The following is a 25,222-nucleotide window of genomic DNA, read 5'->3' as shown; positions in this document are numbered from 1 at the left end:
AAAGAGCTGGCTCATTGAGAAGGTCAGTAAAATTGATAAACTTCTAGCCAGACCGATTTAAAAAAAAGAGTGAATGCATGAATTTCCAATATGAGGAATGAGAGAGGCCGGTTCACTATAGATCCAGATATGAAAAGGATCAAGGAATTATTATGAATTAGCAAATAGCTAATACAGGAGTAACTTAATTAAACCACAGTCAACAGTCAATTTACACACAGGCTATTATTAATTTATTTAAGGCTGAAGTTAAAAAGAAGAGCTATGATCAGGGATATAATATATTAAGTTTCTGAGTTGTTAACATCCAACATATTTTTGTTAATATGAACAAAAAGTTATCTAGTACCTGGGATTCGAAGGGAACTGTGTTAGACTCTCCCCAGAGAACAAAAAGACAAAAAGAAGTCCTTTGAAGATGCACGTTATGTATATAAAATAATAAAGCACAAGTGTTCAGTGATATGGGCCAAATAACTGCTCTTTAGATTGAAGAGAGGGAGTAATTTTAAAGGTCCAGGCAGACATCTTGGAGAAATTGATCCAAATAGCTCAGCATTTACGGTAGAGTTACCTGAGATTGCAATTTCTGAGTGTAAATGAGAAGGTTAATATCTTGAGAAACACACAATAATATCCAAACCTTAATGGTTAAAACACTTTAAATAAAAGAGCCAAGCTAATTTAAAGATGTCATTAATAGAAAATTAACGAGTTAAAGAGATGGAATAATAGAATGTAATCTTTTCGACTGATAAACTAATTCAGAACACTTGGATTGCAGACAAACAAATTTTCCAATAAACCAAGGAGGGAACTGATACTCTATTAAGTTCCTGTTCTTATGTTATTATTTTTTTTAGATTTTATTTATTTATTTGACAGAAAGAGAGAGGGATCACAGGTGGGTGGGCAGAGAGGCAGGCAGAGAGAGAGGGAGAAGCAAGCATTCTCCCCCCTGAGCAGAGAGCGGGACTCGGACTCAGGACTTGTTCCCAGGACCCTGAGATCATGACCCAAGCCAAAGGCCCAGGCATAATGATTGAGCCACCCAGGTGCCCCTTAAGGTTTTTTAAGTGGTGTTTCTTTCTTTTTTAAAGATTTTATCTCTTTATTTTTCAGCGAGAGACAGTGTGCGGTCACAAGCAGTGGGGTGCAAAAGCGGAAGGTGGGGCAGAGGGAGAAGCAGTCTCCCCAGTGATCAGGGAGTCCTACTGGGGACTATGGGGACTCGATCCCAGGACCCTGAGATCATGATCCCAGCAGAAGGCAGACGCTTAACTGACTGAGCCACCCAGGCAGCCTGGAGGAAATTTAATTTTAAACAGAAATCAGATTTGAAAGAAACTTTTTATCAACTTTAGTATAACTGTCCAAGCTAATCTAGAATCTCACGATGCTGGATGAACAACAGTGGGCAAGCAGGGAGCTGTTTAAGTTCATAAATCCCTCATTCGCGATTTAACACATTTCTTCAAGAGACCCAGGAAAATGTGCCTGAAACTGATGCCCTGTGATTGTTGGAGGAGGTCATGGAGAGGACATGACCTCCAGTTGACCCGGGCGCTGAATCGGGGCAATCTCAGACTCCCCAACCCCTCCCCCATCCTTGTAATATACCATCACATGGTCCCCACAGCTGTAGCCATCTCAAGGGCATAGCCTCGAGACACGAGAGCACCTGCGTGGCATATGACACATCTGAACCCAGTGAAGGCCTCTATATAAACTTTCAGGACTCTGGCCTGCCCGGTGTGGGGATCTACTCTTCCTGTGGTCGCTGAGACAAGCCTGGTAAGTTCCTGTTTGTGAAAACTGCTACCTGCCTTGTTGGTGCGGTCTGCCTCTATTCTCCGGTCTCTCCTTTTCTTCTGTGTTCATGTGTGGGGGCCAGTCTGAGGTCCCCCCCCCCCCCCGTCCCGGGGAAACTCCTGCGGTTTCAAAAGAAAGAAAGAAAGGTGGTTGCATTATTGGTATCTGTTTACCAGGCAGAAGTGTTTATTGAATACGTAACAATTGGTGAGGTTTGATATCTAGACACCCATTTACAAACAGCCATCTGAGTTAAAATGATAATGTGATGTGATCAGTTGTGGAATTGTTGAATTTGGAACTATCCTCATTACCTGGGGTCTTTTCTTGCGTCTTTAAGCATTTTCATGTTGGTGCTTGGTGGTCTCCTTGGGTTCATAGCAAGTCTTGATGGGGAAGCAGTAAACTGTCATCTGATTTTCTTTCTAATATGCTGTTCGGGTCAAAGTAATCTCAGACAGTTAATCGAGGAAGCAATGTCTTTGTTTACATGAGTTTTGGAGCACATGGATAATTGCATAAATGTATTTGTGTGTATAATAAACTTTAAAAAGTGGTCCTGGGGCGCCTGGGTGGCTCAGTGGGTTAAAGCCTCTGCCTTTGGCTCAGGTCATGATGCCGATCCTGGGATAGAGCCAGGCATGCATCGGGCTCTCTGCTCAGCAGGGAGCCTGCTTCCTCGTCTCTCTCTGCCTGCCTCTCTGCCTACTTGTGATCTCTATCTGTCAAATAAATAATAAATAAAATCTTAAAAAAAAAAAGTGGTACAGAGTTACTCAACTGTAGGTTTACAAAAACAAGATCAAAATAACTATTTGTAAAATAAATTTACAAATACCTCCACGTCAAAAGAACTGATTAAATGGTTCTACTACTTTTATCCGTGGCTCACAAAATGACCAAGCTAATATGGTAAGAAACAAACATCAACTTTATAAGACACATGCAGTAAGTACTTCTAGATCACTTATTATGTGTCAGGAAATATGCCAAGCCCATATTAAATATTAATGCATTCCAGTCCCCACAATAATCCTATTATGTATGGAATACTTTCCTGCTTCAAAAATTAGGAAGAGAACAGGAGGGAATCTGAGGGAGACATTGTGGAGACTAACCATCTGCTATAAGGAAGACCTAAAATTTGAACCTAGGTCTGCCTGCACTCCCAATGCCCAAACTTTGAAGACCTCTTTGTATTGGCATCTGGGCTAATTAAGGCTGGGATTTAGTTGGTACTCGTCAATTATATTAAATAAAAGCTAAGAGGATATGCTAGGTTTTTAAAGCCTTTCACACTGTAACATACGTGGGATTGTTGATCACTCATAATTCTTTGTGTATTTTGTCTATATGCTGTTTATTAATAATGTTCAACTTCCAAACATGAATAATTCCTTTAATAAGATATGATCAAGATGAAACAGAATTGTTTTTAGATGGAAGCCTTAAACATTCTATATTGATGTTTCATTATCAGATTTTTCCCCACCAATTTGTGCTGAAGTTTAATCTAGTAGTTGCTCTGTTACAAACAAGGAGATTTTTCCATGCTACATTTTATAGAAAAAAAAAAAATCCTAACCCCTAGAAAAGTTAGCAGCATATCTAATTTAGTGGCATAGTGTATATATATTTTCTTTCTAATATCTGTAACAGATGATGTAGAGTTTGTAAACTAGTGATTTGAGAGAGACATTTGGGGGAAATGCAAGGTGTTCTCCAAATAAAATCCTTATTTTCACCTTTAAGTTTTATAAAAATTTAGCATTTCAGATTAATTGATTAAAATCTGTTAAATTAGATTAAATGTTTGCAGTTGGTAAAATTCTTTCCCCTATATCCTCTCTTGTGACATCTGCTGACAATTCCTGGTATTGCATTGCTCCATAATTCATCCTTATCTGCCTTTTCCAACTGTCCAAGACTTAAATATTCCGATAATACCAGTTTAATTCACCTTAAGGAACTTAGTGCATATCCTTGACTAAAGAAGAGGTATTGTAATATGAGACCCAATTCTAGAAGAGAAATGAGGCCTCCAGAGGCCGAGGAATTATTCACTTAACATATTCATATATTTTCTCTCCTTGCTTGTCACTAAAAGAGATATCCTACATTTTTCCCCCTGAAAATCCCAAACTGCTTCCATGAAAGAACATTAAATGGAGTAATATTTACTATGGACCGTCATCAACCAATCCCCCTAATGACATCATGGCACTCAGATATTCTCCACAATATGACTGCTATGTGGTTAAAAAACTGCATCAGAGTAAAACTGTGAAGGGATAGAGTCTAAACCTATATTAAACATGAATGAACTGTACCTAGATCCCCGCACACATCGGTGCATGGCTATAAAACTGAAAGCATGAGCAAACTTTTTATATTATCAGGAATCCATTTATCCATAGTCCCATCAGTCAAATTCAGATACTTGTTGCCAGCTCCAAGATTTATAGGCTAGAGCTGGTTTTTGAAATTGCTTTGTATTTCCATTGAACAGCCAGGGCAGCAGCATGTTAAAATTTTGCCTTGCTCTCCTTGGAGCCTATTTATAACGCTAATTTGTCTCCCTGGACATTTTTTACCCCCCTCTCTCATTCAAATGCTAGCTCTAGGCTCCCGAACATTACCCCCCCCCCCCCCCCCCTTTTTTTTAGCCTGAACAAAATACTGTCCTAGACAATGCCACTGCAGGACCGTGATGATTCCGATGATGATCTAGTCCTTCTAGGCAGGTTAGAGACCGTGTTGCCTTCTGGCTGGAGATGGATCCCCTGCCCTCCCCGCAGACAGGCAGGCACACACACAGAGCACGGGGAAGTACACATTTACTGTACTGCGTGCCCGCTGTCTTGAAGAACTGTAGCTAACCACCTTATTAGTATTCTTGCCTCCACCGTGTCTCACTTGCAGCATCAGAGGGCTGAGCAAAATGCAGTAGAACAGGGACAGACACAGCTCTGGCAGTCATCTCAATGCAGGCTGCCGGGTGTTGGGGGTGGGGGTTGCCGCACATGAAGATTAATAACCTTGCCGTAATCCGGGGCACCCGGCGAGCAGATACCTCTGCTGATTGACCTGCTCCCGGCTTGATGAATCTGCCCAGGGGAGAGGGATCCGGAATCTACCTGGTCCTGGCCCCCCCTCCCCCCCGATTTTGGATGTTCTTTTGATCCTACACCGATCTGGGAAGGTAACCGTGAGCCTTACCATCTGCAGCACACAGCAGCTATTGGAGGTTACTACTGACAGTTTTCATTACACTGGGGTGTGTGTGCGTGTGTGTCTGTGTGTGTGTGTGTGTGTGAGTGTGGGCGCCTGCTTTTGCGTGAAAGAGGATGTGCGAGTGTCCATGAGTGTGTGTGTGTGTGTTCGCGCGTGTGTTTGTGTGACAACCAAAGCAGGTATATTACCCTACAGTAGGAGATTTCAACAGCGTGAAAATATTCTCGGGGCACTTGGACTCACAGTGTGGAGCTCCCCAGCCTTCACAATCCCCTTCCTTCCCCACTCTCCCCCTTTCTCTTTTTGCCTTTGATGAGTTTTTGGCTTACTTTTTGGCGGAGTCTCTTGGACACGTTTTTGCTGGTGCTGGAAGATCAGATAAATGGAACCTTTGAAAACTGATTATTTTTCTCCTCTGTGACTTAAAAAACAAACAAACAAAAAACAAAGAAGAAGAAGATAGAGTAGTGCAAGATAAGCTAGAGGATTTTAAATTTTCCTTGGTGAACTTTGAGGATCCATAAAGAAGGTAAGTCACGGGACTCCTTAGATCTTGGTCCTTGTTTGCTTGCAATGTTTGTGCTTTCCTGTTTGTTTTCAGAAATCCTTATGCAGTTTATAAGTGCGGGTTTTAGAGCCTGTAATGCTCTGAAGAACTCAGTGTGTGGCATGTTGGGGCTATTTTCATGCCAAAGAGATTATTTCCATTTGTATAAGCATCCCCCATCCCTCTTCTCTTATTTATCTAACATTTTCACAGTGAATTCTGCTTCAGTGCAATCTGGGGGAAAAAAAAAAAAATTCCATCCTTCTCCCTCCCTGAAATACTCTCTAAATTTGGGGGGGGGGGATCAGAAAAGCAACGGTCAGAGGCTCTGAGTAAGAGGCAAAGTGTATCTGCTTAGAGATTGAGGGTGGGGGTTGGGGGGTGTAATCTGGACTTTTATGATAACTTAATAGTAGACTTTTTCCCCCCATGGTCCATACTTTATTCTGGAATAGTTAAATCTCTGGAGAGTAACGAATGTGTGGAATACAGAAAAGCTGTTTGAACAGCTCTTAATTGGAACAGATGAGAACAAAGTGGAAATTGTTTAGTATTTTGAACGTCCTTTTTTGCACGGATTCTCTCGCGATTGTATCTCATTAACCTTTCTGCATGCTCTGTCCCCTGATTAAGACTAGTGTCTCTCGTTTTGGAACATCCCCTTACCCTACGTGGTCCCTAGAGAAGGGAGTACAGTTACAGATTGCTCCTAATTGTCTACTCTTGGCTGTAAAAGCAAGCAGGCGGCATCAGAATTCAGGTGACTTTTGTCAAACATCTTCCCTAACTCTGTCCCTTTAGGGTTTCCTGGTGGTTAGCTGTACCTTTTATTTATTTATTTTCTTCCCCCTTTCCCTTTCCTTCAAAGTAAAATGTAGATAGTGTTTCACCTATTTCCATCCTGAGGTGACTTAATTAAAGCAAAGTAGCATTTCACTGTGTTAGCATCTGTGTTCCTGGAGCTGTATTTTTATCTCTGCCCTGGCATCACTTAGCTTCTCCCAAGAAGTAAGAATCCCTTATAAATGTATTTCTAAAATACTGAGCCCCCCAACTAGAAACAATAGAGCTTCATTCAGTCTTCCTCTGTCCGTACATGTGGATGGTTTATCCTAAAAGGAATGGTGAGATTTCATGGAATGTTGGCCAACTCAAACTGTTGCTGTGAACATTTTCATGGAAGAGCTGACAGGTACGTTAGCTAAAGAGGCAGAGGAGCGCACAGAGAGGTGTTTCTCCAAGTGGGGAGGTCTGTGTGTAGATAGGGAGATGATGCAAATTGTAACCTGAGCTTTCTTTGGAGACAGCTGGGGGTCAGAGACCTATTGGGTCATCCAGCTCCAGAGATGCTCCTATTCAAAACATTGAGACTATTTTCTCTAAAAGGGATTTCCCCCCAATCCTGAACTAAAAACCAAGAAAGAAAGAAAGAAAAAAAAGACTTAAAGATGAGCTTATACCCTGGTCTTGCCCCTGGACTATCTGTTCTGTCTATCTGATGTTTTTGCAAAGTGGTATGAAAGAAAGCATTTAAGGAGGGCCGATGTAAGAGGTAACGCCCCCCGCCCCCCACCCCCATCCCTCCAACCCCCAGCTGCCACTTCGTACCCTCGCTGCTCCTGGTGAAGATCCTCTGGGAAAACTCTCCCGTCAATAGTCCGTATAATGTATGATCTGTCATTCTTGTCAACTATTTCTGCTTAGGATATTTTCATCGGTTACTCAGAGACTCCAGTTACATTTCCTTTATCAAAAGGGGCTTAAAAAAAAATTTTTTTTTTAAATGACTTGAAACCTAGGAGAAACTCCAAATAAAATTTCATTTTCTTGGTGGAGCAAACAACCTAGGACTTGTGAAACCTAAAGGCAAATGTCCTGCATGTACCGGAAACACAGGGTACCCCTCTGAGGAGCTTGTAGAGAGCCCTGAGGCTCCCATGCTGGGGAGGTGGTGTGGGGAGGAGACGGGGAGGGGTTTGTGTCTGGGGAGAGTGGTTCCTCACACTCTGCCTCGACCATCCTCATTCCATAGGTTGGGCAGCTCCTCAGGAACCTGCAGCTTTGGGTAACCAGTGCCAGGTACAAGGGACAGTATGTTACATCTTCTATTTTGTGTGGGGACTGTTCTGCGTAAGGAGAAGCCCCTTGAAAAATGTCGTTCTTCAAGTTGGCAGTTGAATGCCTCTTCTTCCTGAGGCTATTTAATTCTGACTGCTTCTCCTCCCATTCATATTCTCACCCAGGATGGGTATATTTAGACTTGTGGTGTTGGTTTAAAGACAAAATTAATTGCAGATTATTCTCAACAGCGTCTTAAAAATAATAAGGATAACATCTTGGCTTTTGTGTGTTTGAGATTTAGTAATTGTAATGAGTGAATCTTCTAGCGATAGCAACACTTTCATTATCACTTATTTTCAGCTAATAATAGAAGTGGGGTACAAGCCAACTCAGGGTATGCTGATTTTCGTTTCTGCAATGAGCAAAGCCTCTCTTTGGTAGGTCAAGGTTTCCTGATGATGTTTGAGCAGTTGTAACTTTGCATCTTTAATAGCTTAGGTCGAGCAAAGGTACACAGCTTTCAATCAGAACAGGCTCCAGATCTATAACTTTCTTCTGTCTTTTTCCAGATTTGTTTTGTGATAGAGCTTTTTTTTTTTTTCCCCCTTGGTTTAACAGGGTTTGTTTTCTTACATAGTTCAGAAAAGAAAAAGAAAAGGGCTGGAGGGAACTTTTTTTTGTTTCAGGACAGGTAAGGTATCAGAGTTGCCAAGGAAAAGGCTGGAGTTCCCTAGAAGGAAAAAAAAATGCAGAGTTACTTATTTATTTTTTTTTCTATTGTAAAAGAATTAATTAGGAAAGGGATGCCTTGAGTTAATTTGGGGGAGAATAAAGAAAATTCCAATTCCTTCTCTATTTAGTTCCAGTCAGTTGGCCAGCCTTTCTGTGGATCCTTGCTTGCTCAAGTGAGCCAACCAGGCCCAACATTCTCCAGTGTTTCTATGTTTTTAAGACCCAGGGCACTTAACACATGAATGGCTCTTTCCTTCTGTAACAAACAGAGCTGACAGCTGGAAAGTCAGCTACTGAGGATCTTTAAAGGAAGCCAGAAAGCTCACCCCGGGAAACTAAAGAGAAAAAGGGAGCTCTTGCAGCTCTAGCCCCGGAGGTGGGTGAGGACCCGGTGGACTGAACTTGAAGTTTTGATTGCTGAGTCATTACAACAGCCTGGAGCTGTGTGTTAGCTCCACGGACAGATGCTGACTTTGGGGCTAATGCTAATAGAACAGGCTCCAGCATCCGCCTACAGCAGAAAGTGCACAGTCCTGGGATGAAGTAGATATGGTCTCTGATGACCCATGTGTGCTTGTCTACCTATGCTCTTGTTCTTGATCACTTAAAAACAACTTTTCATGGTTCCCCCATTGCATCGTGAAGGAAAAGATGGGTTAATTAAAGTGCAACTAGAACAGGGGCATTACAGTGGACTAAATCAATTCACATAATTATCTGAATCCCCATTTGGGACCACTCAACAGTCACAGATAGAAGAGGGGTTGTGGGGTGAGACGAGGGTTAGAGAAGAAAGGCCTTGGTTTGAGAATTAGGTGTCAGTCAAACATTGACAGTGCTGCTTGATGGTCAGTAAGTCCCTCAAAGTCTCAGAACTCTGATATCTTCCTATACAGTTTAGAAATGTACATCCCTAACTTAGAGTGTCCTCATGAGAATTATGGTGAAATAAAATGATCTGTGATTGCACATTGCTGTGGAAATGTAAGAGACTATGGTAATGATGACTTCAGATTTGTTCTAAGACTACAAAACAGTTTCTTCTATATGATTTTCAATTGATTAAAGAACTGATCTTCCTGATGGGTGGACAGTATTTGTGGTGTTAAAATTGGGGTGTTTCACAAGTGTGGCGACTGTACCTCATCTCAGGAACTTCTGTGGAACACTCTTGGTTGTGGATGTGTGTATGTGTGCACGCATGTGCATATGAGCTTACATACATGTGCCAGTAACTGACCAACCTATGGATGGTATAACTTCAGATTCATGAAAAATAGAAATGGGATGACCCTAAATGAGTGTTGAAACAAGGATAAAGAAAGACTTGGGCATTTAGCCTTTTCTCCGGGAATACCCAGATCATTACAGGGTTTGTGGGTTCTAGAAAACTCTAGTCCACAATGAGGCTGTTGGCTAGAATTTGAGTTAAACTTGGAAATTGTATCAATAGAATATTTATAACAACATAGGTCATGTTGATGATTGTCACACCAAGTTATGTTTGGGGGACAGATAGGCCAGGGCTAAAGGACTGAGCTAGAGATCATTTTGACAAGAAAACATGTTGGTGATGAGCACTGGCTTTGGAGTTGGACAGACTTGGGGATGGATATCTAATCTTTGGGAGCCTCAGTTATCTCATCTGTAAAACAGGGACAATCAGTCCTTCAATGAGCCTCCATGATGTATGAATAAATGAGCATATTTGCACTTAACTCTTGAATAATGTGGGGATTAGGAATGCTACCCTCTAGGTATTAGAAAAATCTCCTATAACTTTTGACTCCCCAAAACTTAATAGCCTCCTGTTGACCAGAAACCTTGCTGATAACATAGTAAATGAACATATTTTGTAATATGCAATATATACTGCATTACAATAAAGTTAGCAAGAGAAAAGAGAATGTGTTTAAGAAAAGCCTAGGGAAGGTCTATTTACTGCACTGTATGTAAAACACCCAGGTCTAAGTGGACCCGCACCTTTCAAACCTGTGTTGTTGAGGGGTCAATCGTATAGCACTTGGTAAAATCCTTAGCACAAAACTGGACCTTTATAAGTAGTTCACCTCTGTTCTCTCCCTCTTCCTTATCTGGCTTAAGAATTCGGAAGACCACTCTAATTTAGTATATTTATGTAACTTATGTGGGTAGGCAAAGCCCCAAATGTAATCTGAGAGCTAAGTAAAATGGGAGAGAGAGAACGATATTTCTGTAAATTAGCTCATTTCATGTACCATGATTTCATCCGATCCTTTCTCAGAGCAACCAAAGTGCCCTTTCCAGATGTCACCTCACTTATGCTCAGAACTTCCAAAATGATACTGAATGTAAGTAGCGAGAATCCTGTGCATCTGTCCATATGTGGTTGCAGAAACACAATTCACATGTCAGCAAGTGGTGTTAACACTGCTCTTTATCTAACATCTCGTTTTGTTCACAGCCAATGAAAGGATGCATGTTTATTAAACACCTACCAGGTATGAGCACTGCGATCACTGCTGTGGGGAATCTAGAAGGCTTCTCCCTGTTCCTGCTTCTTTGCTGCAATTCCTGCATTTGTTTGCTGGAATTACATGCTGCAGTTCTAAGGCTATCCCCTGGAATCAGGACTTGATAGAACCGCATTAAGATTGCCCTGCACGAAGATGACCTCTGCGGGGCTGTGTCATTGTGTGTGACCTTTATTTAGTTCAAAAACATAGTGCAAAAGATGTAGAAATCCTTGCTCCTGTTGGAGCTGAGCTGAGCCGAGCTGTCAGTGAGGAGTTCAGTTCTGCTTTGCTAACTCTGCACGGCTGGTACCACTTGACCCAGGTATTTCTGTTCTGCCAAGTCAGCCTTTCCCTAGGCACGAAGGGAGCAGGGTTTTGTCCTTCAGATCGTGGGTTTTTCTATCCTTATAATGAATGGGTAGAGCCTGTTTTATGGCTTGTCGAAAAGGAAGACAAGAACCATGTTCCCTGCATTTTAAGGCTCCATCTCTTAAAATCCAAATCTAGTAGAGTAAGAAAGGGACAAGGGATGTCATTTGGTCAAAATAGTAAATGCTTGAGGCTGTGAGAGAGGCCAGGAAACTTGCATCAGGATTTGTGGTTAGAGCAGGCCACCGAACTAAATCAGTTCCCTGGGTAATATACTGCAGGTGTGCACTGAGGGGATATCATAAATTATAACTCATTCTCTCATAGTCAACAAATAGTCTTTGTGCCAGACCCTGTGCCGCATAAGTTATGTTATTTATACTTCTCAAAGAAAAGTAAGACTGCCTTCCCATAAATTTAAAAATTCCTTTGCCCCAAATTCTGACTGACTTCATTTCTTTGCCCCAAATTCTGACTGACTTCAAAGCTCTATATAGTCTTTCTATGTATACATAAGGATGCATATTCTATATATACCATATTGATTTTTTTCTTAAGTTTTTAGATTGCAAACCCAATGTTTCTTCACATAAAGCGTTGATTGGGGACAGTCGAGAAGTAAGTCTTCTTTAAATGCAAATCAAATAATCTTGCTGTCATGATAGGGCTCGTTCCATCAGTGGAAGGATGTGATCTTTGTCTCTAAGGGACCTCTGAAGGGCCACCTCCTTAACCAATGGGTTCCTGATAATAATAAAACATCAATGCTTTGAGGTAGAGCCCAACATTGTCAATTACCTGCATCTCGGAACATTTGGTATCCTGTGCCATATTGGCCATTGGTAATGGCAAAAGTAACTAGAGTTAGAGGATGTGGGACAAAGAAATGAGGGTCCCCTCTGTAACATTAGATCATAAGTAGCATTGGACAGTATTTGCAGAAGGCACATTATGGGTATGTCTCTCAGTGTTTTTCTACTCATTAGTTAGGTAACTTTGTATGGACTACTTTTGTAACTTTTTTCCTCTTAGCCTGTGTGGTTGTTGTAAAAAGGACCTAGAACAGAGGCTGTAATTTAGTTGGTGTTAATAAAAAATATATCCTAATATTCACTTAAAATGATTAGTAGTAGTAGGATTTAGGAATCTCCGTTTCTGTATAAACCTTATACTCCACAGTGCCAGAGGTTATTAAAATTGTTACCTCACATGAATGAACAGAAAAGTGAATATCCAGGTCTGTCTGACCATAAAAATATGAATTAGAGGAGGAAAATTATCTTTCAGCAGTATTGATGTCAGTGGGGAACATGCTGATGGAAAAAGTGATTTGGCTTGGAGCATTCAAGGAGACTCGAGAAACAGAACCAAGTCAGAACTTCATGTGCTGAGGAATTTTCCCTATTGTTTGATTCTAACATGCTGTGAGCTTGGGAATGTCACTCATTGCTTGTCTATAAACAGGAAAAAGGGTCACATTTGAAAGCTTTCTTGATAAAGAAAAGTGGTAACAATCTTCCTTTGACTTTATGCTGTCAAAGAAAAAGAAAATTTCAACTCTGCCTTTTCCTTCATCTCTGCAAAATTTCTCTAGCTTTTGTGTATAGTGTAAGTATATATTTTAAACCAGTTTTTGGTGTTCTAGCTCCTCCTTTTTAATATATATGAGCAAACCAGAATTCTGTTTGGTAAGCCATTCCAAGATGGGAGATTTAAATTTTCGTTTAGAACGTCTTGATATTTTTTTTCTTTTTTTATATTCATGATGTGGATAACAAGTCCCAGAGTCCCAGAAACAAGGCCAAGTGAGCACACAATGGTTCAGGGTATACTTCTTTGGAAAAATATGTTTGGAATTAAAAATTTTGACCATACATGCCAGGAACCTTGTGGACCCTTAATGTGGAAGAATCATGTCAGTAATTTTTTTTTTTTTTGTACAAATGGAGACCAGTGTTGGGATAACAGTAAAAAGTTTGAGTAATCACTTTAATAAAGCAGTTTGAACAATCACTGTAATAAAGGTGATGTTGTACCTGAAAAGGAGTGAGTGATTGGTGATAAAAATAGTGGGTGGACGAACTAACTTTTTTCCTGTTGGGGGCATTTCGTACGAATAGTGACAAACATTCGTACGTATTTCGTACGAATAGTGACAAACATATATACTTAGACTATACACAAAAGCTAGATACACACAAGCAAAAAATTCCACTCACACTTATTCTAAAGGAAAGCCATGTTTATATGTGACTTTGGCCCAAGATCTTTCTTCTACTAAAGAATGTGGACTATAGTAAATATTAAACATTTTATCAATTAACTTGCTCTGAATCCAGTGCCCCAAGTAAGAACATATATACAAGTAATCTTAAGTTTTTCTAAGTGTCTCTTGACTGCAAATACTTTCATGAATTGGTATCTGCCTTGTTCACAGATGGCTGAGTTCTTGTGTTCTTCTGGTAGATGCTTACCTCCTTTATCCTGTTCCTCTTCTTTGACTTCTCTTGCCTCACTGCCGTGATTCTACTGGATGCTTGTTTGCCCCTTCAAGTTCGATTTTTATGTCTCCCATCACTAAAGGCACTGGTGCATTTTTTTCCCCTAAGCTTTCACTGAATGGAATTCTATATTTCTTATCTGGTGCATGTTTTCTTCCCCCAAGACTCATTTGACTGGAACCATATATATAATATTATATGTTATATATCATTATAATATTTATTTTTTTAATAAAAGATTTTATTTATTTATTTGACAGAGATCACAAGTAGGCAGAGAGGCAGGCATAGAGGGAGGGGGAAGGGGCTTGATCCCAGGACCCTGGGATCATGACCTGAGCTGAAGGAAGAGGCTTAACCCACTGAGCCACCCAGGTGTCCCTATAATTATAATTTTTACATAACTACTTTATATAAAAATTATATATTTTTTCCTACTCCATAATCTCAGAACTATGACCTTGATCTAGATTAAGGTCACTTTTGCATAAGTAAATCAGAGTTCTCAATGAATGCTTTTGTGGGTAATATCCTTTCACATCTGTGGTCACTTCAAGTGGTATCATTTCTTGATGTGTTTATTGAATGCCTGCCACGTTCACTATTATATCAGTTAGAGTGTGGAACACAAAGTTGTAAGCAAATGATTTTTCCCCTCGAATGTGTTAATATATTATCGCTAATGTTACATTAGGAAAAATGAAATTAACTTGCTAAACAAGGCAACATCGAGTTCAGAACCAAAAAATGGAGTCGATATGAATGATTTACAAAATATAGTTATCACTGGGGAGCTTGTGGTTGGGGAATTTTAAGGAGGAAAGCTGAACTTGGGTTTAACCTGAAATATAATGTGAAGTGACCATTTTTCTGAAGAAGAAATGGAAGAGATTAGGACTTCCCTGTGGAAAACTAAGGAAATGTCCTCAGTAAGTAGTTGGTGGGTCCTGTAGAAGGCCTTGGGGAAAAAAAAATCACAAAATTAACACAGTAGCTATCCTACATTTTAACACTATGATATTTTCGGCGTGATGCTAGGAACTTCAGTTGTGAAAAGAAAGTATGAATGATTCTCAGGGTAGGGATGAGGAAACTCAACCCCGGACAACCCCTGAGGTGCTCAAGGTCATGAGACCCTACATGCAGCTCCTAATGTTTGCCGAGATGCCTCTGACTTTAGAGCCCACTTGATTCTTCCCATTCCGGTCTTTATCCTTACAAACCCTTACAGCTATACAGTATTCTCTACTTTCCCCTACTGCCTTTCAAATTGTTCTATACGCTTCTGGGTGAAAACCACTTGCTATACCTTTTTTTTTCTTACCTTAATTTTCCTGGAATCTTTTCTTCCAGTGATTGCCAAAAAAAGAGCTTGGAAACAAAGATAGATGTAAAGACTCCTCTCTGGCGTCCTCACTTTCTCTTCCTTATCGAGATCTGAGTGTGTCCCTTTTCTTTTTTCTGGAAGGGGAGCTAGTGCTTTATACAGATGGTCTGTCGGACAGACAGATGGTCCAGACTTCTCTAATGGTATGTTCGAGAGAGAAACATGTCTGCGAACTGCCAGCTCAGAATGGAATGGCACTTCACACAAGCACGAAGAGTTGATAGAAGAAAGTGTTCTCTGACCTTCCAGATTTGAGCCCCATTCCTGAGTTTGGAATTCTTAGAGATAGGAGAGAGACTTCCTGCTGTGAGTAGATGGCACTTTATTTTCCTCTCCAGCCAGAAGGCTTATGGTTCCACTACAGTAAACTCGGAACTTTACCAGAGGGTTTCATCAGGTACCATTTTTCTTGGTTTAGGGACTGGGTCTCAGATAAGGATCCAGGAGAAGCCAAGGGCAGACTCTCTGAAGTTAGTCCACTGTAATTCTGACCATGTCACTGGAAAAAGAGTAACAGCAGAGGGTTTTGCCTATCAGTGGAAAGCCACTAATCAAATTGATTCCTTGATCATTACTATCAATCTCTGTGGGGCTGGTATAGACTGCCTGCAGAGCTTTTGGCTAAATAACCCCTTGACTGTCTCCCCTGATGAGCACAGAGCTAGGAAATTTGGAAACCGAAAAATGGCTCATTTCCTCTTCCTATCTGGGATCTGAGAGCTGCTCCAGAAAAACCAGCCCTCCCCAACATCTGTTTTATACCCATGCTACCTCCCATAGTGGCTAGTGATTTGAGGGTCCACGGTAGAAGGAGATCTTTCCTCCTCCTTACTAAGCGAAGGCCACCGAAGATGCAAGAAAGTCCTGCCCAGCAACAGCTCCCATTTCTGACATTTGCTCAGACCACCTTCCCACCTGCTGGCTTGCTAGGACTTCCCCATTTCCTGCTTCCTTCCTTCCATCTTTTTCAGCTCCTTCAGTCTTCCACTCCAGATCCAAGTTTTCTAGCATCTACCTTGGGCTTCCCTCCTTCTGGCAACATCTTTGCTTTCACATCTGTATCCTTTGTTCTAGTCTCCTCCTGCACACTTCTAGTTTCAAGCAACCTAGGGTTTCAGATGAGGAAACCTTGCTTCCGCTTGCCCCAGCTTGCTATACTGAGGGGCATTTACTCAACCCTCCAGCCCTCTTGCTGGGCACGAGGAGCACATGCTCCCTTGCCGTAATGACTCCCAGTCTTCCCAGCCTGCAAACCCTCATTATGGATCTGCCAACCATCTCCTTTATCTGTCCTTTGGTGTAAGCATCTTTTAAAAAGGACCATATTACCTGCCAAATTGGGATAATGATAACAACTCACATTTATTCAGCATTTACTCTGTGTCAAGAACTTTATATTCATTTAAAAAAAATTGACTCTTCCTCCCACCCCCCCCCCCCCCCAACAAAGAAGCTGAAGTACATATTATGCAACTTTTAAAAAGGGAAACCTTTAAGCTCAGAGAGGTTCAATAAATTGCCAAGGTCCCATAGCAGAGATCTGGATGAATCAAGGATCCCCACCTGGGAAATATTATATAGAGTGCTGCCTCTGAGTTTTAAAAAATATGTAATACTTGGGCGCCTGGGTGGCTCAGTGGGTTAAAGCCTCTGCCTTTGGCTCAGGTCATGATCCCAGTCCTGGGATGGAGCCCTGCATCGGGCTCTCTGCTCAGTGGGGAGCCTGCTCCCCCCCACCCCCCCGCCTGCCTCTCTGCCTACTTGTGATCTCTTTCTGTCAAATAAATAAATAAAATCTTAAAAAAAATATGTAATACCTTTTTTTTGGAGGGGGACTACATGGGATTTTGTTTGGGTATGTAAGAAAAAAGCTTTGTAAACTCTAAAGCTCTATGCAAATGTTAATTGTTACTATGTTCCACCCTAAAATTATTTACGGATGACACTGCATGTATTTATATAGCTCAGTATAACAAATAGCTGATTAAGGAGCAATCATTTCTCAATTTTAAAGCAGAAATATTGTGGATGCCTATGAAATAGAGCTCTGAAAACAGATGTGTGCGGCAGCCTGGTTGGTGTGTCTGGTGAAATACAGTAGAACCTGACTAAATTACACTAATGAGTTGGAGACCCATTACAAATTATCACATTTGCCCAATTAGTGAAGGAGTAACATAGAGAAAATGACTACTAAGGGAGCAAAGCTGATACAAAGGAAAGACAAAACTTCAAGGAAGCCTGTAAGATGGTAACACACATCCCACCCACGCGCAAGCACACACCATGCAATAGGTAAAGTTGCTCACGTTATCCTGAAATCTACAAATATGCATACAGTATGTATTCTTGTGTATATATGGACTGCCAGACTCTGTTGCCTCCCCCCGAATTATCTCAGTCTTATGAGAGAATAACGAATGGCAGCTCCTTATTTCGAGGTTGCCTCCCAAATGTCTATGTTTCTCCTGGATTTGAATTTTGTTACATTTATAACATCACTGTAAGGTAGATTGTGGTGCTACATTTAGTTACATTTTAGTAGATGCTTTGAGGGTTGTCTTACCAGCCTGAACACCTCAATAGGTGTTACCACCTTGGAATAATCTCTGTCATAGTACTTTAATGTGAATTTTTCCTAGAAGGCATTCTTTATGTATTCTCAGGGGGCAGGGTCCTACTTTTCGAATTCTCTTGATAAACTTATTTTGAGGGTTATCTCCCAACTTCCTTGGAATTCTAAAATCTCAATGTTTTAGAGCTCAAAGAACAATACTCTAAATCTAGATTATCTTTCACAGAGTTTTAATAGTTTCAAAATAAACTTTAATAGAATTTACACCTAGAAACCAGGCAACTGGTTAGTTGCATATTTCATTTATTTCTACAACTTACTGAATATTCTTTGCCAGCATATGAATCTTGTGTACTCTTAGTACAGACGGGTACAGGTAATAATACTATTACGTGTTATATACAGATGGTGAAACTGAGGCTCAGAACTTAATAACTCGACAGTGGTGATACAGCTAATAATTGTCAGAACAAGGGTCTGAGAAAATATGGGTCATGGTTTTTTTTTTTTTTTTTTGAAGATTTTATTTATTTATTTGACAGAGAGAAATCACAAGTAGATGGAGAGGCAGGCAGAGAGAGAGAGAGGGAAGCAGGCTCTCTGCCTAGCAGAGAGCCCGATGAGGGACCCGATCCCAGGACCCTGAGATCATGACCTGAGCCAAAGGCAGCGGCTTAAACCACTGAGCCACCCAGGCACCTGGGTCATGTTTTAAAGGCACTTACAGTCTACCAAACATACAGTCATATTCCCTGCATGCGTTATACTAAAATTATGGCTTGCAAGTCCAGATCTTCATAATTAGAATGATGGCCCACTCTACTTGCCCCCTCCCTCCATCTCTTCTCTCTTCTCTCTTCTTTTCTTTTCTTTCAACATTTCCTTGTTACTGGGCTTTGATCATATGTTTAATGTGATGTCCTTTTCGCCTTAGTTTTATTTTCGTGGCTTTAGAATTTCTTTGCACTTTATTCTGTAGCTCGGACTTACTAGGTTTAAAACCAACCATCTTCTGGTGCATGCAGTCTGGTAAAAACGTACGTGTAGTCTTCTTGGTAAGGCAGAAGGCTGTAATTGTCCTTTTTTCTGTGATTAAGAGAGAAACCTGGCCACGAGTTCCATGTATCCTGCTACGTACCTCCTTCTGCTCTGGGACTCTGATGAAGAAGTGGAGTCTGTTTTCTTCCTCCTTGAAATTGGACTCGCCCTGTGACTTGCTTTGATAGAATTTAAGAAAAACAGCATTACAACCCCCAAGGCTAGGCATCAGGAAGCCTGTAGCTTCCATTTTCTTCCCATGAAAGGAAGCCCATCTGGCTGGAGGGTCAACAGAAGAACACAGAGCCGTGATACTGTCACTTCTCCCCATATCATGTCCTCGAAGGGCAGCACAGCCTTCCGACATGTGAGTGAGGCCACCTCAGGCCTTCTAGCCCTGCCTCTTCTCTAGTTAACTGCCCCTGCCTGAGTGAATGGGGGCGGGGGGGTGGGGTGGGGAAGCAGTGAGTTGCCCATCCTATACAAAGAGTGATTAGCTCTACGAAATCTTTAAGTGTCTATGTATTGTGGATGATTTATTACGTAGCTGCCGTTGACCGGAACAAGCTTACCTATTACAGAAACATCATTCATTTCCTAAGATTTAAATTGCGATGGGAATGGATTTGTGAGTTTCCTAAATTGTTGCCTTTCTGTCTTTTTCTTAAAAAAGAGTAACCTGGTAATCTAGTGGTACAGCCATCATCTGTGAATAGCGATCTCTTCAACTGCAGAGCTGTTTATGTAAAAAGCTCTAGCTTTTGTGAATTGTCAGCTTGGCATTCATTCAGCTTCATTTTTTTTTTTTTTAAATGCTTTTGAGTTCTTATTCAGCAAATATTTAGAACCTACTATGTGTCCATCCTGCACAGTGTAAATAATGTAATACTCATTACGAACAGCTTCAATATAGAAGAAGAAATACATTTCTCCCACACATCTAGGGTATTAAGTTTTACACACACACATACACACGAAGTTAATCATTCATACTCCGGCATTATGGATTCCTTCTTCCTGCTCAGATTTTTATTTGAAGGAAGAAAGAAAGTCATCCTTCCTGGACCATGTTATAATGATGATAGGTTTATTCACATGTTCACAGGTAATTCTCTCAGTAATCCTTTGAGAAAGGTGTTACTGTCCCATTTTACAGATGGGACTGTGAAGGATAAAAAAGATTACATGATGGGTTCGATGTCCTACAACTGATAGATGGAAAACACTAAATTCAAATGTGTGTTGTCCAACTTCTTCTCTCAGGACCTTTGCTTTGCGCCAGACCTCCGACCTCCAACCAGCACAGCGAGATGCCCTGGTGCCTCTACTTCATCTCCTTTGTTTTCGTGTCCAGTTTTGCCCTCTATCATTCCATCTTAACCTTAGCCCCTTCCGCTAATTGAATGGTACTTGGAATTTTACTGTACTATGTGTGTTTTTTTGTTTGTTTGTTTTTTGTTTTTGCAAGAACACAAGATTGTTGTCTAGATATGAAAACCACTTGTCTCAGCTAGGTGGTAGAATCCAGCTTGCTTTGGAAAGCCCTGGGTCCTGTGGGGGCATGGGTCCTGATTTGCTTTTATGATTCATTTATTCAGGATTAAGGTGTCAAGAGTATAAGCTCTGGGGAAAAGGAATTCCTCACAAAGCCTTCATGAGTTGTTTCTTGGGAGATAAGAAGTATTTTCTTTGCATAGCATCTTCTCCAGACATGCAAAGAAAGCGATATGGTGAACTGAAGTAAAAAGTCATACTTTTTGCCAGTTCTGAGGCAGGCATAGCTTATATACCTGAAGAATAGCTAGTTCATGGGCAGATCTAAGTGGGGGCGGGGGTTAGAGTTAAGTTAGACTACTTGCAGCCAGATCTAAGGGAAAAGGATAGTACTTAAGGTAGACTTCTTGCTCTATACCAACAGACTATCCCAATTTTATTTTCTTCTTTCCATTACTGGACTTAATATTTTTTCCTCTAAAATCTCACTACCTTACTTGATTGTTGTTCTTAAACTTACGTAGCCAATGTCTATCTTCATAAACGATTTGGTTAACACAGGCTAACTGGTAAACACTCGCTGATACTTTTAACAAAGAAGATCATGGAGCTCATGTTCAACTTTATAGCAGTCTTGGTTCACTGGCTAGGAAGCTGTTGTATAAAGGCATTACTCCTTATTCCTACTTTTATTTTCTCTTCAAAGCCACTATGGTCTGTAGCTCCTGGCCTATTTTTATAAATCCTAAATAGCATTAGGACTTACAAAATTCTCTCTTGTCTCTGGAATTTATTTTTGCTTGGTTCATATTGACTCTGCTCTGAGGTTTTCCTTAGCTTTCCTGTGTTGTTTCATGTTGTAGTTACAAGTGCTCCTACTGTATACCCAGAACAAAGGAAAAGGTAACATAAAATACAGTTTGACTGTGTGAAATGTGTTTCTTTCCACTGATCAGTTTCTCCTATGCCTTTGTTAATTCTGACAATTGGTCATGCAAGTCAGAGTTGATATTGTGAAGTTTATGGAGCATCTGTATTGAAGGGGAAGAACTATATGCTAAACTAGAAAGAGCCACTTTTATTTATTTTTTTCCTAGTGATATGTGTCTTTATTTTATTTTTTAATAATTATTTTTTTTTAATAAACATACAATGTATTTTTAGCCCCAGGGGTACAGGTCTGTGAATCGCCAGGTTTACACACTTCACAGCACTCACCACAGCACATACCCTCCCCAAAAGAGCCGCTTTAAAATTAGCAACTGTTTCTTGATAATATTGGTATAGAAAAAATGTGAACTGATATGTTCATACGTTGTTGGTGGCTGTGTATGTTCATTTAACGCTTCTACAAAGCAATTTGACTTTTGATCATAGATTTGTTCATTTGCTTTGATCCCTTTCTGGAAATTCATCCCAAAGAAATATAGAAAATTCAGTATACACAAAACATTATTTATAACAGTAAGAAAATGTCATCAACCAATATGTCAAACAAAAAAGATATGGGTAAAATAATTATACATGGATATAAGGCAGCTACTAAAATTTATAACCTGGAAGACTTTCTATAATGACAACTATGTAAAGAAAATATGCATGCATATGCAAATTTGGAAGACCGAATAGCAGTTCAGACATACCTCATTTTGTTGGGCTTTGCTTTATTGTACTTTGCAGATACTATATTTTATTTTTAACAAATTGGAACGTTTGTGGCAACCCTGTGTCGAACGCGTTGATTGGCACCATTTTTCCAACAGGCTTTGCATACTTTGTGTCTCTGTCACATTATGGTCCTTCTCAATTTCCTGACTTTTTCATTATTGTATTGTGATCTGTGATCACTGATCTTCGGTCACTCTATTGTTTTGGGTGCCATGAACTGTGCCTACGTAAGATGGCAAACTGGATGAATGGTGTGTGTGTTCTGACTGCTCTACCCAATGGCTGTTCTCCTGGTTCTCCGTCCCCTCAGCCCTCCCTATTCCTGAGACACAACACTATTGAAACGAGGCCAACTAATAACCCTATAATAGCTTCTAAGTGTTCAAGTGAAAGGAAAGTCTTGCATGTTTCTTTCTTTAAATCAGAAGTTAGAAAGGATTAAGCTTAGTGAGGAAGGCTTACCCAAAGCTGAGAGCGGCAGGAAGCGAGGGCTTTGGTGTCCAGTAATTCGCCAAGTTGTGAATGTAGAAGGAAAGTTTTTGAAGTAAATTACAAGTGCTGCTCCCACAGAGCCATGAACGATAGCAAAGAGAAACAGCCTTATTGCTGATGTGGAGAAAGATTTCGTGGAATGAACAGAAGCTCGGAAGAGCCCCAACATTCCCTTAAGCCAAAACTAATCCAGAGGAATGTCCCCACTCTCGGTTGGGTCTCACAAAGGCTGAGGGAGGTGAGGCAGTTGCAGAAGAAGGGTTTGAAGCTGGCAGAGGTTAGTTCACGAGATTTGAGGAAAGAAATCATCTCTGTAACACAGAAGTGCCAGGTGAAGCAGCAAGTGCGGATGTGGGAGCGTGTAGCCAGTTCTCCAGAAGGTGTGGCTAAGAGAACCCATGAAGGTGGCAACTCAGAACCACAGGTTTTCAATGCAGATGAAACCGCCTTCTCTTGGAAGAAGATGCCACTTAGAACTTTGACAGAAGTCTATGGCCAGCTTCACAGAGTCAACAGACCAGCTGACTGTCTCGTTAGGGGTTAGTGCATCTGCTGGCTTGAAACTGAAGCTGGTGCTCCTTTACCATTTCTGAAAAATCCTAGGGCTCTTAGGAGTCAGACTAAATCTACTCTACCTGTGCTGTGTAAATGGAATGGCAAAGCCTGGATGACAGCGTTTGCAACATGGTTTACTGAACCTCTGAAGCCCACTGTTGAGACCCACCACTCAGGGAAAAAAAATTCCTTTCACAGTACTATTGCTCATGAACAATGCGCCTGGTGACCTGATGGGAATGTGTAATGCAGTTCATGTCATATTCATGCCTGTTGACGCAACCTCCATTCTGTTACCCAAAGTCATTTTGACTTTGAAGTCCTATTCCTTAAGAGCTACATTTCATAAGGCTGTAGATGCCATAGATAGAGATTCCTCCGATGACCTGGGTAAAGTACATTGAAAACCTTCTGGAAAGGATTCATCATTTTAAATGCCATTGAGAACATTCATAATTCATGGGAAGAGGCTAAAATATAAATATTAATAGGAGTTTGAAAGAAATTGATTCCAGCCCTCATGGATGACTTTGAGGGGTTCAAGTCTTCAGTGGAGGCAGCAACTGAAGATGTGGTGGAAATAACAGAAGAGCTAGAATTAGGAGTGGAACCTGAAGACAGGACTGAAATACCAACCTCCTGATAAAATATCGACACATGAGTTGCTTCTTAGGGGTGAGCAGAGAAAGTGGCTTCTTAAGATGGGTTCTTCTCCCATGTAGATGCTGTGAAGATTATTGAAATGACCATGAATGATTTAGATTTTTATGTAAATGTTGTTAATAAAACAGCGGCAGGGTAAGATAATGAACTCTGACTTTGAAGGAGGTCCTGCCATGGGTAAAATTCTAAGAGCATCACTTGCTAGAGAGAAATTTTTCATGAAAGGAAGAGTCAATTGATGTGGCAGACTTCACTGTTCTCTTAATTTAGGAGACTGCCGCAGCTACCCCAGCCTTCAGCAATCACCACCCTGACCAGTCGGCAGCCTTCACCATTGAGGCAGTCCCCTTTACTGGTGAAAAGCTGACTTGGTAAAAACTCAGATGATTAGCATTTTTAGCAATAAAATACTCAAAGATGTACATTTTTTAGGTGTAATACTATCACACATTTATATCTCACAGTATAATATAAATATAAATTTTCTGTGTACTAGTAAATAAAAATTCTTTCGACTTTATTGCTATACATACTGTGGTGGTCTGGAACCACAATCTACAATGGATGTCTGTATACTGAAATACCAACAGTATGGTTGAATTCTGAAATTTTATTTTACTTTTTAAAAAATATTTTATTTATTTATTTGACAGATCACGAGTAGGCAGAGAGGCAGGCAGAGGGAGAGGGGGAAGCAGGCTCCCTGCTGAGCAGAGAGCCCGATGTGGGGATCGATCCCAGGACCCTGAGATCATGACCTGAGCTGAAGGCAGAGGCTTAACCCATTGAGCCACCGAGATGCCCCTTAAGTTTTGTTTTTGTTTGTTTTTTGGTAAGATTTTATTTATTCGACAGAGACACATACACATAGCAAGAGAGGGAATATAAGCAGTGACAGTGGGAGAAGGAGAAGCAGGGTTCCTGCTGAGCAGGGAGCCTGATGTGGGGTTCTATTTCAGGACCCTTAGATCATGACCCAAGCAGAAGGCAGACGCTCTTAACTGACTAAGCCACCCGGCGTCCCTAAGTGGTTTTTATTTCTGAGGGCTGAATGTTTGGACCAGTTTATATAACTTTTGGCTACAAATAACAGTGATCTGACTCCAGAAATCTAGATTACGTGGAGTTAACTTTTTCCTACTTAAATCCAGAAATTCTAGGTGATGATTCCATGACTTAATAGTGTCAGGGCCGGGGATTCTCTAGGCATTTATCTTCTGGTTGCCCATTGAATGCTGAAGTTTTCATCTTGTCTACAATCAAGGTATAAAGATGATGGGGAAAGATACATGTTAGCTCCATCTATCTCTTTTTTAATTGGAAGGAAAAGTCTCCCACCTTCGGTCTCTGAGTGAGGACAGAGTGTAGATGGTTGCCCTACCAGGAATGGAGGCTGAAGAAAAAACATGAGAAGTGGGAAGGAAAAATAAACTTGGAGGCAACTTTGGGGTAGCCAATAAGCCATGCTGCCCACAATGGTCACCTATGTCTCAGAGGTCCCAGTGGTTCCAGTATGAAGATTTCCCTAGGCTTCCTTGCTAGAGGAAGTTCCGGTTTCCCTACTCGTGTTTGTTTCGGCCACCTTGCCTTCTAGCGATC

General features: G+C 40.8%; 1 long non-coding RNA gene across 1 annotated transcript in view; it reads left to right on the top strand.

Annotated features, from left to right (window-relative positions):
* Window positions 1-4,777: 4,777 nt before the first annotated feature.
* LOC132008439 (uncharacterized) overlaps window positions 4,778-25,222 on the top strand; it is a 488,832-nt gene continuing 468,387 nt past the window's right edge. Inside the window, exon 1 of the long non-coding RNA XR_009401637.1 lies at window positions 4,778-5,575. This is a non-coding gene — a long non-coding RNA (uncharacterized LOC132008439). The remainder of the gene's footprint in view (window positions 5,576-25,222) is intronic.

This window comes from Mustela nigripes, unplaced genomic scaffold (genome assembly GCF_022355385.1).
Source record: "Mustela nigripes isolate SB6536 unplaced genomic scaffold, MUSNIG.SB6536 HiC_scaffold_148, whole genome shotgun sequence".
Taxonomy (NCBI): Eukaryota; Metazoa; Chordata; class Mammalia; order Carnivora; family Mustelidae; genus Mustela; species Mustela nigripes.
Note: the sequence above shows the minus strand (reverse complement) of the source record. Positions and strands in the feature narration are given on the sequence as shown.